At 34.2% G+C, this 14,226-nt stretch overlaps 1 protein-coding gene across 2 annotated transcripts in view; it reads right to left on the bottom strand.

Annotated features, from left to right (window-relative positions):
- The window catches only part of ACSS3 (acyl-CoA synthetase short chain family member 3), a 357,152-nt gene that overhangs the window by 276,570 nt on the left and 66,356 nt on the right, over positions 1-14,226 (bottom strand). For both annotated transcript variants that reach the window (XR_009208841.1, XR_009208840.1), the window contains exon 2: positions 1,206-1,324. The gene's annotated coding sequence lies outside the window, so the exon portion shown is untranslated. The remainder of the gene's footprint in view (positions 1-1,205; positions 1,325-14,226) is intronic.

Genomic DNA, 14,226 nt, shown 5'->3' with positions numbered 1-14,226 from the left:
AATATGCAAATGTAGCCAATAAAACTACCAGTTTGCTCTTAGTGCTATTCTATGTTGTTGAGAAGGTATGAATATATTACCAACATCATTTATCTAAAGAACACAAGTGCTTGAAGAAGTTTTAAATATTGGGAACTCTAATAGGCCCTATAATGTAAATAATTTACAAAATTTTTGATGGTTTGATTTAGATAACATTTATTGAGTTATTATTTTTTGCCAGTCATGAATCTAGTATCACATTTCATCTGTTCAACAAGCAGGTGAGGAAAGTATTAAGTAATTTTTTAATAGAAGAAAATACTAAGAGGCTCATGGACTGATCAGTATCACAGAGCCCTTCAGGGACTTACCCGAATTCAATCAAAGACCTCTAAACTTCTAATCCTTTATACTCTTACTGTTTCCATACCTCCTCAAGCAGACTGTTGAATGCATCAAATATAGACAACACTCAGGAGCCCAACAATGATTCCAAGTTAGATATATGGAACAATTATTGTGATCATTCATGCTTTCAAAATTCCTTTTTTAAACAGAGTAACCCAAGTATTTACATTTCAATACATCCAAATAATTATCTCAATCCTTTCTTTCACTTCACCCAGAGAAACTAAATTTTAAAAACTCACCATCAAAATGTTATCAACTAGATAAAGAAATAATAAGAAACTGTTCTTTAAAATTCCTTGAATATGCTAATAGTAAATTCTATGATGTGCCCCATTATCGTTAAGGAAGGCCATCTACTTTATCAGTTAAGCACCATGGCTCTGTAGTTCAGACTTACAGTATCCAAACCCTAGTTCTAGGACTTATTTTCTTAGGCAATGACATAACATTTCTGAATCTTGCTTTCTCCATGTGTGTAGTGGGGATAAGAATATGCCTATGACTCATTTAGGATGCTTAGTTATAAGTTTCACAAAATTCTACTCAAACCAGATATAACCAAAATTTGTTGGCTCATGTAAGTAGAGAGTTCAGAAATTTTGAGAACGCTTTCATTATTGGCCTTGGCTTCATTTTTTTAAGGTTTGTGCCAATGCTGGCTCACCGAGGGGAAGCCAAATGGCTGCAATAGTTGTGAGCCTCATATCTCACACTATTTCTTTTAGAGTAGAAGAGACATAGTCTTCCCTCAACCCTCAAATACAAGGCCCCAAGTTTCATCCAGATTTACCTACCTATAGGCACATACCCACCTTTAAAAACATGTCTACAGCTTATCCGGTAATCTAAGTGCTTTTGGAGGCTGAGGCAAGAGGATTGCTTGAGGTCACGAGTTAGAGATAAGCCCGGGCATCACAGTCAGTCCCTGTCTCTGCAAAAGAAAAAATAAAAAAATAAATAAATTAAAAAATAAAATTAGTTGGTTGGTGTAGTGATGCATCCCTGTAGTCCTAGCTACTCAGGAGGCTGAGGTGGAAGTACGGCTTAGGTTGCAGTAAGCTATGACCGCACCACTGCACTCTAGCTTGGGCAACAGAAAGAGACTCTATCTCAATTTAAAAAAAAAAAAAAAGAAAGAAAAAAAAAGGTTGTATGGCAGAAAGAAAATAAGAATGGGCAGGAGTATTCTTATTTTGATTTAGACCAAAGTGTGCATCTGGAGTAGGTTCGGTCTTAAACCACATAGTGACTTCTCAATGGGGGAAGAGACAGAAATCATGGCTGGGGATGCCAAAATCAACATCCTCTGCAGGCTGCCTTATAAGAGTGGCTGTAGAATTGAAGGAAGTAACATGTGTAATGCACTTAGCAGAGATTCTGACACAATAAAAGATAAATAAAAGTTAGATAATATTTCTCTTCTACTATTTTTGCTTTATTTGCATTTTATTTGATGATTTTATTAGTACACAATCTAAAATATAGAAGGCAAGATTATATGCTGTAACTAAGAAAAAAAATTCTAGGATATTTGTTCTACATAACTGAATTAGAGCATTGCCATTTTGTGTCCTGAGTTTGGCTTGTATAGACAGCCAAATCACATATCTTGGTTCAAACAATTCTTTGCTATTATCCTCCTTCGTTTTTCCCATGCAAAAATTTATAAACTAACTATTCAGCAACAGTTGATCTGGCAATGTAAACTACAGTCGAGCAATTTCACGAACTACTTTATCAAATGAACTGAATAAACACTTCTACTTCTCAAGGTGCATGTGTTCCTGATACACTTTCCAATGCGACATTTTTTGGCTCTATACTTAAAGTGATTAAAAGAAAGTGGGTGATTTTTTTTTAAAAAGCACATTTCAGAAAATTGAAGGGATGAAATCTTCATTTTTTATAGTTACTCAACTACCTATTAAGGTACTGAGCCACTGTGCAGTTTTATTTTCTACTCTTCTGACACTCATGCACTGGCAAGACAAAATGTTCACATATTCTAATGAACACATCATGTCTCTTTTTTTCCTTGTCTTGTCATTTCCATTTCCCCTTATCTCTTTTTTTAAGAGGTTCTGTGTCACTTCAAGCAACTCAGCTTTCCATAATGATAATATTAGATAATATTTATTGAGTGTCTATTGTCAGAAACTGTTTTAAGTCTTTTATGCGTATTAACTCTTTTAATCCTAAAAATGATGACATTACTTATAAAAACGATTTTTACACTCCCCTATGTAGTAGCACACATTATTGGAACCCCTGAGTACGCCTACATTTTATAGCAATAAATGTTTAAAGAAGTTATTTTTATAGTTGGAATAAATCACTATAAGAATCAATATTTATATCATCCCCTAACACACACACACACACACACACACACACACACACACACACACACACACACCCCTACTATGCTCCATGTCTAGAGCTCTTCAACTAGCATGAATTTCCATACACAGGAGCCTCGTTGTTCCTGAGTTTATAGCTTCAGATTGATTTACGTACAAAGACTGCCTACCTGTCTCTGAATCACAGTTTCACGTTCCTGAAAAATAGAATCTAATGTACCAGCTGAAGTTAAATGTCTATGAATGATTCACCCAGCTATACCCAAGAGAAAGAATCTCATAATTCAAAAAAAGGATAAAACATATCATAGACGTATCACTTTTGCTATTAGTAATAAGAGCCCTTATAAAAGGAAGCAATACTATATCAGAGCTTAGTGGGACTGGAGGGAAATGGAACATAGAGGGATCGGCAGAGGTTGGACAAGGGGAGAAAAGACACTCTACAAACACAGTTCCCTATCCTTATGTCTAAGGACCTGAGCAAGCGCTTTAATAATGAGCATGGGAAATCAGTGAATTATTTACAGTTGGTTACTTAATTATACTTAGCTGCGTAGCAAACTTTTTTCTGTAGTGCCAGTTGAATCATTCTCATTCAATTTCTCATAATTTTAATCAAAGAACCCTTCCTAATGTTATTTTAGACTCCTATGAGGACAGGGAGTTTCATGGAAATTGTGGTTAAGATTCTTATACTTTGAGAGGGCAGAACACACAAGTAGCAACCCTTACAGACTACTGCAGTAATAAAACATTGCCCTGTGGAAGTAGTCTGCCATTATACTTACTCCCCCCTTTTTTTTAATGTCCTTTATACAAGCAAACAAGTGAAAAGAGAATGAAAACAGATAACAGCACTACTACCAACAAAAATCTAAGAATTCTTACACAGAAGTGCAATAATCAGTTCCCAGGACATGATATCTATAAAAATTTCTTCACAACTTTTCATAGAAAGTAACACATTATAAGTGAATTGTCTCATCAAAAGATATTCATGAGCTTTTTCTCCTAACATGTTTGATTCTTCTCTTCATTGTACTGAAGAGCACCATAGTTTCTGTTGTTAACCTGAGGAAACTCAAATTTTCTTTCAACAGGCTAACTAGTTAATATCTGTAATGTCCAATTCATATATTAACATGTAGAAAAAGAGGAAAGAATCGGACTTAATATTACCAACTCAAATTCAATCTCAAATCAAGAATCTGAATCAAAAAGAACCCAAGTTCTTTTTAAGAGGCAAGATGCAAAAAAATGGTACTTAACATTGCCCTTGTTTTAATTTTAACAATTCTAGATTCTGTGCAATAATATATCCTTACATCATTACACCTTTAATATGCATTTCCCTGATGACTAGTGATGCTGAGCATGCTTCCATGTTTTAATTTTTGGACACCCGAACCTCCTCTTTTTCGTAATGTTTTTGTCTTTTTCCCATTTATAAAATTGAGATCTATCTTTCTCTTATTGGTTGATTTTCTTAATCGTGTTGACTGATTATTTATTGAATAGGATATATATTCTGTAAACAAGTTATCTGATGTATGTATGTGAGGCAGTTACCTTATTTTAGTCAGTGGCTTATCTTTTCACTCTCATAATGATGTCCTTAGTGGAACATATATCTTAATATCATAAAAAAACAGTTTATCAGTGTTTCATTTTATGGTTTGCTTTTTGTGAACTGTTTCAAAAATGTTTGTACACATCAGGAACATGAAAACTTTTTCCCATTTTCATTGTGGGAGCTTTATTATCTTGCCATTTACATTTATATCTATGATACATCTCAAATGATTTTTTATGTGTAAAGGTTAATGTTACTTTTGAATATCCGGTTGGCCTAGTACCATTGATTGAAAAGACAATAATTGTCACAACAAATTTCAGTGGTGTTCTATTGCAAAACAGATGAACATACATGTGTGGGCCCATCTCTGGACTGTCTATTGTATTTTATTAATCTATATATCTATTCTTGCATCAGTACCACACATTCACAATTACTGTAGCTTTATGATGTGTCTTGATATTTGGTAGTATTAGTAATCCAGATTTATTCTTCTTTAAAATGTCTTTGACTCACATAAATCCTGTGCATTTCCTTATAAATTTTAGAATTTTAATTTTAATTTTAAAATACTAGGATTTTGATTTGGATTGTGTTTAATCCATAGATCAATTTGGGTTAGGTTTTAAATCTTTAAATAGTGTTTTAATTTTCTATGGCTACAGAACAAATTACCACACATTTAGGAAACCAAAACAACACACTCACTTATTATCTCACAGTTTCCATAGTCAGAAATCTGGGCACAATTTATCTGGATTCTCCGTCCAGGGCTCACAAACTTTCAGTCAAATTGTTGGCAGGGTCTGGGGTCTCAGTTGAGGCTCGTGGTCCTGTTGTCAGTATTTGCTTCTGGAACACGTAGAACTCATGGCGACTTGCTTCTCCACGATCAGAAGCGTCTCTGACTTTCTTCTCTATCATCAAGACCCTCTTAAAAGGACTCACCTGATGAGTCAGGTTCGCCTCAAACAATCACCCTTTTGCTTAACTCAGCTTCAGCTAATTTGGGATTAGTTAATTACATCTGCAAAATCCCTTCACCTGTCACTCAACAACGCATAATTATGTCTGTGCTATCCCATCACCTTTTCCATATTCTACCAGTTAGAAGCACGTTGAAGGTCCTGCCTACAGTCAAGAGTAGATTATGCAAGGTTGTAAATCGTTAGGGCTGATTTGAAAATTCTGCCTACTAGGCTGGGCACAGTGGTTCACACTTGTAATCCCAGTGTTACAGGTGTGAGGCCAAAGCGGGCGGATTGCTTGAGCTCAGGAGCAGGTGGATTGTTGGAGCTCACCAGCCTTGGCAAAATGGTGAAACCCCATTTAAAAAAAAAAAAAAACAGAAACAAAAAAGAACGGAAAGGAAAGGGAAAGGAAAGGAAAAAAAAGGAGAAAGAAAAGGAAAAAGAAAAGAGAAAGAAAAGAAAAGAGAAGGAAAAGAGAAAGAAAAGAAAGAAAAAGAGAAAGAAGAAAGGAAAAGAGAAAGAAAAGAAAAGAAAAGAAAAGAAAATTAACTGGGCGTGGATGGTAGTGCATGCCTGTAGTCCCAGCAACTCAGAGAGTTGATACGGGAGGATTGCTTAAGCCCAGGAGGTTGAGGCTGCAGTGAGCCATGATTGTGCCACGGCACTCCAGCCTAGGCAACAGAGCAAGACTCTGTCTCAAATAATAGATTAATAAATACAATTCTGCCTACTACAAGTAGTGAGTCTTCCAATTCAGGAACATGGTGTTCTGTCTGCTCATTTGTTATTTTAAACTTCTCTCAGCCATATTTTGTAATTTGCATTGTAGAAGTCTAGCACATCAATTGGAAGATTTATGGTTAGGAGTTAGATATATTTGTGCTGTTATAAATATTTTAGAGTTATCCTGTTTTTAGCATAGAGAGATACAATTTAGTTTTGTGTATTAAATATGATCTAGCCACCTTGCTAGATTAATTTCTAATAATTTATTTGTAAATATTAATAGATTTTTATGTATACACAATCCTGTCTTCTGTTTCACCTCCCTATCAATTTTTTATGCTTTTTTCATGATTTTTGCACTATATAGAACCTATAGTACAATGTTGAATTGGAGTGGTTATAGGGGCATCCTTGTCTTGTCGCAACCTAAGGGGAATGTGTTGAATATTTTGCCATTAAGTATGATGTTAACCATGAGGGGATTTTTTTTTGTAAATATTTTTTACCCAATAACAAAGACTTCCTTTCATTGCTAATTTGTAGAAAATTTTTAATCCTTAATGAATGTCGAACATCGTCAAATTTTTATGCATCTATGGAGATGATCATATTATTTTTATTCTTTATTATCTTTGTGTGGTTAAGTATATTGATAAAGGTTCTAATATTAAACCAACGTTCCTTTCCTGAAAAAAAAACCTTCTTTGTCATGATAACACATTGTATATTTTACATATTACTTTGTTTGAATCTTTAAAATTCTTAGGGGGTTTGCTTTCATGTCGTGGGAGTAGATTTTTTTCTCCAAATACAAGATTTGTGTACAGACTGAGGATAAACTATGAGAAACAAAAGAAACAGAAGAAATAGACAAGACATCTAGCTTATCTGCTGGCAAAGATAAGCTTTGTGTTTTCTTTTTTTTAAATTTTTTTATTATACTTTAAGTTCTGGAATACATGTGCAGAATGTGCAGGTTTGCTACATAGGTATACACGTGTCATGGTGGCTTGCTGAAGCTTTTGTGTTTTCTATTAAGCCATTGTTACAGTAGCTTCAGAATCTCTGTGAATCTAACACTAGTATCATGAAACTTGAGATCTGATAAAGACAATCTAATCTAAACCCCTCATTGCCCAGATGGTGAAAAAACGTCCCTTAAATCTCAGTTTAGGGGTGATTCCACATCAAAATAGTGTTATCTCATTAGTTTGTTATAAAATCACCAGTAGCAAGCAGATTCACTTTTATTTATAATTGTTTTTAGGACTCGAACTGTTAGCTGTAAGGGAATAGAGAACAATGTTCAGATTAGTTGGCATATTGGGATAATTTTTGAATTACTACTTTACACAGGGCATATTATGTTAGCAGTAATACGACATTTTGTTTAAAAAATGAGTATTCTGCACAGCAAGGGAAACAAGCAACAGAAAAAAAGGTAATGCATGAAATGGGAAAAAATACTTGCAAGCCACATATTTGATAAGGGGTTAATAGCCAAAATGTATGAAGAACTCTTACAACTCAATAGCAGAAGAGCAACGCAATTTTTAGATGGGCAAAGGGCCTGAACTGACACTTCTCCAAAAAAGTTACAAAAATAACCAACAGTTATATGAAAAGGTGCTCAACATCACTAATCATGGAAATGCAAACTAAAACCACTAGAAGATATCACTTCAAACCTATAACAATGGCAATTAAAAACAAGGGATAATAAAGGTTGGAAGCATGTGGAGAAAACGGAACTCTGGGAATGTAGATTAGTTCAGTCGTAATAAAAAGCGGTATGAAGGTTCCTAAAGCGATTAAAAATAAAACTGTTGGCAGGGGTGTGCTGGCTCATGCCTGCAGTCCCAACACTTTGAGACGCCTAGCCTGGAGGATAGCTTGGGCTCAGGAGTTCAAGAGCAGCCTGGGCAACACAGCGAGGCCTTGTCTACTAAAACTAAAAAAAAATAAACTATGTAGGCATGGTGGCATACGCCTGTGGTCCCAGCTACTCAGGAAGCTGAGGTGGGAGAATTGTGTGAGCCTGGGAGGTCGAGGCTGTAGTGAGCCATGGTCATGCTACTACACTCCAGCCTGAGTGACAGAGACTCTGTCTCAAAAAACAAACAAACGAAAAAACCCAGTCATATGACCCAGCGATCTCTCTTCTTAATATATGTTCAAAAGAGATGAAATTACCACTTTGTATGTGCATTTACAGCTCATTGGAGCATTATTCACAATAGCCAACAATCTAAATGTTCATGGATGGGAGAAAAATAAAGAAAATGATATATATATATATATAAAATGAAATATTATTCAGCCTAAAAAAAGAGATCCTGCCATTTGCTACAAACATGGATGGATCTGGAGCACATTACGTAAGTGAAATAAATCAGACACAGAAAGAAAAATATTGTATGATTAAACTTATGTGTGAGATACATAGATAGATAGATAGATAGATAGATAGATAGATAGATAGATAGATAGATAGATATTTTAAAATGTCAAATACACAGAGATAGAGAATGAAATAGTGGTTACTAGGAGCAGGTATGGGGGAAAAGGAAATGAGGAAATGCAGGTCAAAGAATGCAAAGTAGCAGATATGTAGGTTGAACAAGTTTAGAGATCAAATGTACATGAGGATAAAGTTAATAAAATAGTATAGTATTAATAATTTTTGTTAAATAAGTCGATTTTAGCTGCCTTTGTACTTATGTGTGATGAAAGATGTTAATATATATATAGTATACTCTAGTAACTATTTTACTATTTATATTGTATAACATCATGTTGTCAATCCCAAATATACATAATAACATTTATTTTAAAAAATAAATAGGTATTTTGCTTATTTTCACATTATATTCAGGTACAAAATAACATTATCAGTATTAAAGGCATACCAATTAATATGAAAATATAATAATAATTCTCCCTTAGTTAAGTGGAGTTATCATAAATAACATACACATCATTTGAAATTTCCATTTCAAAAAAATCATAAACCCAAGCCTTCAAGTGAGAAATATCAGCAAACAATCTATCTTTAGTGTTCAAATTTCTTGTATTTTAAAGCATGAAATTTTACTGCATATTATTCTTTTTTTTATTATTATACTTTAGGTTTTAGGGTACATGTGCACAACGTGCAGGTTTGTTACATATGTATCCATGTGCCATGTTGATTTCCTGCACCCATTAACTCGTCATTTAGCATTAGGTATATCTCCTAATGCTGTCCCTCCCCCCTCCCCTAACCCCACAACAGTCCCCGGAGTGTGATGTTCCCCTTCCATTATTCTTTTAAATTCACACTGTTTTTAACTTCATGCAGTGCTTTAAGTACTGAGCGTCCTGAAGCTCTGGTATTTTCCTGCTAAATGAAGTATTTTGAACAAAGAGCTGATTCCTTGAAATGTATATAGTTTGAGTAAACAGATAACATAAAGAATGGAAGAAAATATTTGTAAACTATGCATGCGACAAAAATCTAATATCCAGAATCTATAAGGAACTTAAATTAACAAGCAAAAGACAATCCCATTAAAAAGTGAACAAAGGACCTGAAGATACTTCTCAAAAAATACAGACAAGCAGCCAACAAACCTATTTTAAAAATGGTCAACATCACTAATCATCAGAGAAAAGCAAATCAAAATCACAATGAGATACTATCTCACTCCAGTCAGAATGGCTATTACTTTTAAAAGAACAGATGCTGGCAAGGTTGTGGAGAAAATGAAACACTTATATACTGTTGGTGGGAATGTAAATTAGATCAGTCACTATGGAAAGAAGTTAGAGATTTCTCAGAGAACTAAGAGTTGTACTACCATTCAACCCGGTAATCCCATTACTGGGTATATACCAAAAGGAAAATATTAATAAATCATTCTACCAAAAAGACATGCACTTGTATGTTCATCGCAGCACTATTTACAATAGCAAATACATAGAATTAACTTATGTGCCCATAAACGTGGACTTGGATAAAGAAAATGTGGTACATGTACACCATGGATGGAATACTATGCAGCCATATAAAGAACAAAATTGTATCCTTTGCAGCAACATGAGCACAGCTGCAGTTCATCACTCTAAACAAATTAACACAGGAACAGAAAACCAAATGCCACATATTGTCACTTATAAGTGAGATATAAATGTTGGGTACACGTAGATATAAAGATGGGAACAACAGATCCTGGGGACTAGTGCAGTAAGGAGAGCAGGAGAGGGGTTAAGGGCTGAAAAACTACCTGTCAGGTACTATGCTCACTACCCGGGTGACAAGATCATTTGTACCAGAAACCTCAGCATGGTGCAATACAGCCATGTCACAAACCTGAACATGTACCCCCTGAATCTAAAATAAAAGTTGAAATTATAAACAAAATAAAAAATAAAAATAAATTGCTTTAAGCAAGTTAATTAGCAATTGCTTTTTCTTCTTTATTGAACAGATGTTTATGTATTTTTCTTATTTTAAAATTCAGTGTTTGTTTCATTATTAATCAATAAAAGCTTGTTATTATAAAAGTTTTTTTAAAGTGTATGCTGTTGCATTTCATTAAATGCATTGTCTAAGTAAATCAAGAAAATAAAATTTACTTTTGCTGACTTAATAGAGAATATTTTGGTGCTATGCAATACAGTACTGAAAAACCAGATTAGTCACTTGGACTTTCACAAGTTATATTAAGTAAAATTTTCCTGTGGGAAATATTATCACATAGAACACATACTAAGATGTTTGCAATTAGTATTAGGTCTGTAAAACCTAATTTGTAGGAATGTTTACTTCATTAGTTGGAGATACTTTGCCTTGAGCTGCTATTTTCTCTTTTTTATCCCTACAACTTCAGACAGTTAGATACTTTGGGAAAAAATAAAGTAAATGAAATGAAATAACTGTTTTGAAAAAGAAAAGATATTTATTGGGGAATAAAGCATTGCAATGGAATATACATAGTAAACTATATGTGTTTTCAGGCAGGTAGAGAAAGACAAAAGTTTTTAAAGGAAAAAAGAAGAGGGTTACATAATTGTTTTAAAATCATTATCCTTGGCTACAAAAATCAATAACAAAGGTGATGTCAGTCAGAGGTTGGACAGGCAGTTGCTGGGCAGATGTCCTTGCAGAAGTGTTTCTTGTGTAAGGTGGCAACAGCCTTTGTGCAAGGTGTGAATTCTGCAGTCTTTTGTGATAGGTTGTCATCCAGCATACAAACACGAGAACCCTCTCTCCACGAACTTCCTTGAAAATAACTGTTTAACAAAAATACCTGACCAGTACTTTTTCAGGTTAGCTGTTTTCTGGTCATTATTTCCTACGCTCATTTAAAATTGTGGAACCACATTTGGTGAATCACTGCCTTCAACCACTTGCCCCACCTCTACCTTTTTCTTCAAATCTATTCTAATTGACTCCTTTTCTAAAGTCTTATTTGATCATCCTGGTTGAAAGATTTCTCTCTTCTAAACTGACATAGTATTCTGATACATGGAATATATTTTTCATTGTCTGTTATTTTGACCTGTATCAAATTGCCATTTGAATAGTCAAAAATGTTGGTAATTTCATATTATTTAAATTAATATATGCCAAAGTAGTTTGTGTATACTTTTCAATGTGTGATTCATTCTATTCCCTCATGTACTCCTTGTATACTAGATCTTATTAGATATAATTAAATATATATCACTTTCTCATCTAGCATGTCAATTCCTGATGTAAAGGAATGGCACATTTTTGTTTTTAATGAGGAAGAGCACAAAAACAATTTTGTTGAAAGAATAGATGAGGAAATATGACCACAGCAGTAAAGAAGGGGTCAATTCAGTTATTACATTAACAAATAAAATTAAGGTAGCTCAACCGTTTTCTACATGTAACACCTCCTAGCCCAGAGCTTCTGTTATAAAACATAGAAAAGAGAGAAGCAGTATAAAATGTTCCTATATGCTGTGTATTTTTTAATCCAGAAGCATAGATATTCATTCATTTATTTATTCATTCATCCAACAGTATGTAGTTATCACCTATTACGTTTTAAAAATTATACAGGTGTGGGAGAGACAAAACTCATAATGTCAAATATGTATTGAGATTTAATATGCCAAGCACCATTCTAAATGCTTTTCACATTTTAACTAATTTTATCCTCATAAAAAACCTACCAAATGTTACCCACAGTTAGCAAGTGGTGAAAATGGAACACAGAGAATCTAAGTAACTTGCTTAAAGATACATACCTCAGAAACAGTAGAGATGGGCTTCAAGCAATGCAATCTGATTCCAAAGTTCATTCTCATAACCTGTAACTACTAGCTAGCACTCCTGAAGAAAAGATCTACCTACATGATCCACTAGACTGAGAACAGAAATTATTCCTTCTTTGTTTTTTGTTTTTTTTATTTTTTGGCGGTGGGGAGACAGGGTCTGGCTCTGTTACCAAGGGAGGGGTGCTGTGTTGCCATCATAGCTCACTGCAGCCTCTAACTCCAGCTCAAGCGATACTTCCACCTCAGCCTCCCTGGTAACTGGAACTGGCTGGGACTATAGATGCATGCCAACACATCTGGTTATTTTTTTTTTTTTTTTTTTGAGAGATGGGGTCTACCTATGTTGATCAGGCCAGTCTTGAACACTCGAACACCTGGCCTCAAATGATACCTCACCCCTCCACCACCTCGGCCTCACAATCACACCTTGAATTACAGGCATAAGCCACAGTGCCCAGCCAGAATTTGTTTCTATTGTTTGCACTCCTCCATTCTGAGAACCCAGACCAATGCCAGATACATTGTACACACAATAGTTGTTGCTGAATAAATGAATTAATGCTCACCAAGAACTCCAGAACTAATAAGGTAAGTTAAAACCTGTAATAAAGATCTTTTTTAAAAAGTATTGTGAAAGATCTCAGGGTGTAAGATTTAATTTGATAGAACTAGGTGGAGTTTCATGAGGGAATAATATGAACAGTGTTTGAAAGACATTAGCTACAAGAGTATCCCTGGTGTAGAAAACAGCATTGCAAAAGCTCTGAGTCTTGCAGTGAGTTAGGTTCTGTTGCTGGATGTTAGTAGACTATAACAGGGATGAGAAATCTGTTTAAGATTCCCTGGCATGAGGATATGAAGGGTGATGTATCTCAGTCTCAGGAGAATGTGTTTAATCCTATGGGCAATGGAACAGCTGCAGGCTGTCTTTCTTCCCTTCTCTCTCAGTTTGAATGTACATTTTTAAAGTTCTTCAATTCATAAGTGGTTTTTTTTCCACCTTATAGCCAGTCCCCACTATATTTCAGCTAGATTTAGCAAAAGATCAGTCATGAAAGAATATGTTTCAGATATTAAAACAATATAACAAATTATTAAACTAAACCTCCACAAAATCAAGGAGAGTGACTAGTAATTTAACTGTTTGTTAGAATACAAAAACACTTTCAGAGGAAGATAACAAAATGCACAGTTTCTGCAACTTTGTTTCACAATGTCTAACATGCAACAAAAGGTGCTAGACTTCAAAGAAGCAACAATATACGACCCATTGTCAATAAATTTTAAAATTCAATAGAAAATCACCGGAAATGGCCAATATATTGGAAATAGAGAAAGTTTTTAAAGACGCTATAATAAATAAATCTCAATAAACTTAAAAGCAGACTGGAGGTTAACAGATGGGCCAGCAAACTTGAACATAGATCAACTGAAATTTTACAATCTGAAGAAAGAGAAAAAGGTTATAAAAAAAATGAGCATAGTCTTATAAACTAAGTGGTCTGACATGCATGTGAATGGAGTTCTACAAAGAGAGAAGAATAGGGCAGAAATAAATACTGGATAAATTTTTCAAAATTTTCACGAGTTTGATGAAAAACAAGAAACTTAGCTAACTCCACATAAGATAAATACAAAAACAGTAGATCTAGGGACATCATAATCGAATTGCCAATGAATGTCAAAGATAAAGAGAGTATCTCAAGTAGCAAGAGAGAAAATATATATAAATGTGTATATGTAATATATATATGTATATATTTATATATACATATATATATTACATTTAGGGGAACAGCAGTATGAATCGTGTGGACTTGTTTCTCATCAGAACAAAAAATGAAGAAAATGGAATTACATGTTTAATGTGCTAAAAGAAATCAGAATTCTATGTCTACCAAAAATA

This window comes from Hylobates moloch, unplaced genomic scaffold, assembly GCF_009828535.3.
Source record: "Hylobates moloch isolate HMO894 unplaced genomic scaffold, HMol_V3 SCAFFOLD_12, whole genome shotgun sequence".
Classification (NCBI taxonomy): Eukaryota; Metazoa; Chordata; class Mammalia; order Primates; family Hylobatidae; genus Hylobates; species Hylobates moloch.
The sequence above is the reverse complement of the archived record's forward strand: the minus strand, read 5'-3'. Positions and strand labels throughout refer to the sequence as shown.